General features: G+C 36.3%; 1 pseudogene across 1 annotated transcript; it reads right to left on the reverse strand.

Moving 5' to 3' along the window:
- Positions 1-527: 527 nt before the first annotated feature.
- On the reverse strand, positions 528-4292 carry LOC308429238 (5-azacytidine-induced protein 2-like; annotated as a pseudogene). Its single transcript has 3 exons — positions 4257-4292; positions 1034-1666; positions 528-918 (listed from the first exon to the last, which is right to left on the reverse strand). The product of its transcript is annotated as a 5-azacytidine-induced protein 2-like (transcript).
- Between the last annotated feature and the right edge of the window lie 596 nt (positions 4293-4888).

Here is a 4888-nt window from a genome sequence, read left to right on the forward strand (position 1 = left end):
TAGCTGGGTAGTACAATGTCTCATTTTTTTTGAAGATCTACCAGACTGATTTCCAGAGTGGTTTTACAAACTTGAAATTTCACCAGCAATGTAGGAGTGTTCCTTTTCCTCCACATCCTCACCAGCATCTGTTGTCACATGAGTTTTTAATCTTAGCCATTCTGACTAATAAAAAGTGCTTCTTAATATAACATGATCCAGAAGACATGGTTTTTCTCTTATATTAAAGGTTGTTTTTTAATTTAATGATTAGATATTTAAGCAGGTCACACACTTTATAAAACCATGTCTAAAATCTTCATTTCCACTCTTTATCCAAGAAGCAAAAATTTGTAATTGTTTTTAAAGGTACAATTGAAGATTCCTATACTTGAAAATCAACTACATACATAATGCTGTACAAGTGTGCATACTAGAGAACTCTGCAAGACATTAATCAAAGTCCATTTTCAGTTTGGACAATCTCTTGGGAGATCCAGTGAGTCAGTGTCCTGATCAAACCACAAGTCATATTAACTTCTGTAAAGTTAGTTCTGATTATGTTGATCTAGGTAATGCAGTGGTTTTCGATAAATGTAAGAGTGTGCCTTTATTTTCACCAAATGCTGTCTCACTTGATTTAGGAGAACTTTAGAATACCCAGGAATTATCTTTCAGAGAATTTCTCCCATAGGAGTTGCACTACTGAAAGTCTGTACTATCATTAGGAATCAATCTTTCGTTATCTGTCCATGACTGAAGAAATGCTTTGTCTGAGAAAACCTTTCTATCTCCTAAAAAAGGGAAAGATGAAGCAATACAAGTAGCTTGGCCATTTGGTGACAGGAGGAATTTCTTTTGTAACTTGTAGTAAAATTTGTCACGTTAAATTTTACACAGGCACTCCCAAGGTCTTCAATACATCCCACTGGGGTACAGGATGAGCATGAAGGTCATAGGGCAAGTTTCTGGATTTGGTTCTTTCCTTTCACTGTGAGTTTCAGGTAAAACAGGTCCTCAAGCTTGTGGAGGGTACTTTCACTTTCTAAGCTATCCTTTCTTGACTGCTGCTGAGTTTTTCAGTTTTCTTAGTAGTTCTGCTTGCACTTGAGTCACCAAAAGTAAGTTAGACATATCCCTCTTGAATTCGCAGTATGCATGCTGTATATTATCCTTGTGGCGAAGGCCCTGGAGTAGAACATGCTCTTCACTTGACAAGCTAGACCTGACGATATCTCTGTCTTGCAAAATGTCTTCCTGAGATGGACTGGTCAGTCTGGCTTTCTGTGGCTCTATTCTGAGATCACTACATTCTTTCCTCAATAATTACAGTTCTTGTTCCAAACCATTAATCTGCAAGTCACAGGTTAACTTTTATACCTCCTGGTTGGATGAGGTTGGATTTAAATTCTCGATTACCTGCTGAATCTCCACCTCTGTTCTTAGCTGTAGAAGTTATATTTCTTCAGATTGTAGGTGCTCATTCAACTTTCAAAGATTCAGAATTGTCTTTATTTATCTTTTTCAATTTGGTCTTCAGATTGTCTCTATCAATGCAAACCTCTCAATATGCATGATAGGCCTTATTCATGTGTTCTCTTCCCAAAGGACTTGTTTTTTCCTCAACTCGAGCTTTGACAAGCTATTCTTCCAAAGCCCTTATTTTTTTCTTTAAGGAGTGTTCTTTCTTAAATCAACTAATTTATAACCTTTGACAAATGCCAGTAAAACAAATGTGAATAATTCTTTTGGTTTTAGATACCATCTGAACAATAGAATCTAGAGTTTCCTAAAAATCATCAAAGAAGAAAGCACCCCTGACTCTGTGACTGGAAAAAAACAGCACTTAAAAATGTCTTCAATGTAAAATTTATCATTTTTCCAAAGCTCATTGTTCTCCTTATGTATCTATCACCAGTTTGTAGTCAATGCCTAGATGCCTTTTGTATTATTTGTATGTGTACGTGTTTGGATATGTGCCTTGGACAGTGCTTCCCAGTGGACACATGTGGCCATCCACCTTATTTTGGAGATGAGGCCTCTTACTGCCCTAGATCTCAGTAAGTTTTTTCATATGGCAGGATACACAGACACAGATAACCACCCATCTCTGTCTTCTTAACAGTTTGTAGCTGTGCGTCATAGTACATAGCATTTTAACATGGAATTTACCCATGTAACATGATAAACTTATGCTTGTGTACCAAATCCATAAATACTGAGCTATCTCTCAAGCCAAATTCTGTATGAATTGTACGTCTTTATAACTAATTTATTTTTTCTCTTTTATTCTGCTCATATACTCCATGTTCTGTCTGTGAAAGTTCTTACTGATTTGGTGTCTTTCAACAACTGATGTTTTTTAATGAACAAAAATCTCTTATTTTAATAAAGATATGTTTTGACTTGATGACAAAATAACAAGTGTCTTGTATGACAGATGATGTAAAACAATTTGTTTCAAAGTGACTTCTTACACTGTTAATCTGAAATAAATGAGTACATTTTCCATTTCCAAATTACTATTTTTTTTTCAGTGCTGGGAGTTGAACTCAGTGTTTGCATATAGTAGGCAAGGGCTCTACTTGAGAGCCTTAGCCCAGTCTCCTAATTCCTCTTTATTGGATTTATTTATTTTTGTTTGTTTGTTTATTCAGTTTATATTATAATCACTGCCACCATCCTCTCCATCTGCCCCCATTCTGTCTCTCTTTTCCCCTACTTGTGTTCTCCACTGAGAGTTTGGAGACATGCCCTACATACTCCATGATTGTAGCAAATAAAACCTTCTGTTGAGCTAGGCCAATACTCCCCCACATTCAAGACCTTATTATAAATTAACATAGTGGAGCATGTGTCCTTGTAGTATGCTAGAACATCTTTGAGGTATATGCCCAGGAGTAGTATAGCTGGGTCCTCAGATAGTATTATGTCCCTTTTTCTGAGTAAGCACCAGGCTGATTTCCAGAGTGGTTGTACGAGCTTGCAATCCCACCAACAATGGAGGAATGAAGAAGTGTTCCTCTTTCTCCACATCTTCACCAGCATCTGCGGTCACTTGAGTTTTTGATCTCATCCATTATGTCAAATGTGAGGTGGAACCTCAGGGTTGTTTTGATTTGCATTCCCATGATGACAAAGCATGCTGAACATTTCTTTATGTGCTTCTCAACCATTTCATATTTCTCAGTAGAGAATTCTTTGTTTAGCTTTGTACACCAACTTAAATAGGGTTATTTGATTCTCTGGAGTCTATCTTGAGTTGTTTGTATATGTTGGATATTAGCTCTCTATTTGAATATAGGATTGGCAAATATCCTTTCTGATTCTGTTGGTTGTCATTTTTCCTAATTATAGTGTTCTTTGCCTTAGAGAAGCTTTGAAATTTTATGATGTCCCATTTGTCAATTCTTGATCTTGAAGCATAGGCAATTGGTGATCTGTTCAGGAAAATTTCCCCAGTGTCCATGTTTTCAAGGCTCTTCTCCACTTTCTCTTCTACTAGTTTGAATGTATCTGATTTTATGTGGAGGTCTTTGATCCACTTGGACTTGAGCTTTGTACAGAGCAATAAGAATGATTCAATTTGCATTCTCCTACATGCTTAGCACCAATTGGATCAGGACCATTTGTTGAAAATTCTATCTTTTTCCACTGGAATGTTTTAGCACATTTGTAAAGATCAAGTGACTATAGGTGTATGGGTTCATTTTTGGATCTTAAATTTTATTCTATTAATCTACCTTCTTGACTCTTACTAATACAATACAATTTTTATCACTATAGCTCTGTACCAACCAGAGCTCAAGGGACTAACCCACTATTCAAAGAGTACACATGGATAGACCCATATCTTTAACTTCATATGTAGTAGTGGATGGCTTTGTTGGGCATCAAAGGGAAGAGAAGCCCTTGTTCTGGTCAAGGCTTGATGCCCCAGTATAAAGGAATGTCAGGGAGGGGAGGCAAAGGGGAGTGTTTGAGTGGCTGAACACCCTCAGAGAAGCTGAAGGAGGGGACATAGGATAGGAGGTATGGAGGAGAAACCAGGAAAGTGAATAACATTTGAAATGTAAATAAACTATATCCAATAAAAATTAACCATTGAAATGTAATAAAATAATAATTCACAGTTATGTTTAAACTCTTAGAGTGACAATCCATTAATAATAATGGAGCTTTTTGATATTTGGGTGAATGTATTTTATGTTGAGATTGCCATAAGCCTATAGAAAAAAGTGATGAAAAGCTCTCTCAAAATGAAAAGGATGACAGACGGGTTTTGTTGACAACTTGAAAGGAACCAAAACCATTGCGGATATAACCCCTTGGACATAATATACCATGAAAAATGATGAAGGAAAATTTATCGGTTACTGTCTCCCATTAAAATACGGTAAAAATTCCTACTTAAATGTCAACAAATTTTATACAATTATTCATCAAAACTATCTTTCTCTTGATCTAGAATGGTTCATTGTTGGATGACAAGAGAAGTCAAACACATAGTTTACATTAACAAGTATTTAAAGTAAAAATAAAGTGTTAGAGTCCAGGAATCACCCCACAAACCATATAAACACCTATCTTAGACAGGGATAGTTTATTGAATGCACACATCAGAGGCACAACTCACAGACTGAAAGCTGTGACCTTCAATAGTGTCCAGAGCTAGCTTAACAGGGGGAAAAACACAAATTTAGCTCACAAGCAGATGCAGGATGGCCTCAGATTATCAGACCTTTTCCCATTTTTTAAAAAGTAGTTTAGACATAATAGTTCAAATGAACCTCTATCTAGATTGGCTCCTATTGAAGGTCACACTGGGGCAGTTTACAATAATAATATAATAATGATGGGACTCAGAATATAACATGATATTGGCCAAACTGACCTCACTCTGAGCCAA

Source organism: Micromys minutus (assembly GCF_963924665.1).
Source record: "Micromys minutus genome assembly, chromosome: 13".
Classification (NCBI taxonomy): domain Eukaryota; kingdom Metazoa; phylum Chordata; class Mammalia; order Rodentia; family Muridae; genus Micromys; species Micromys minutus.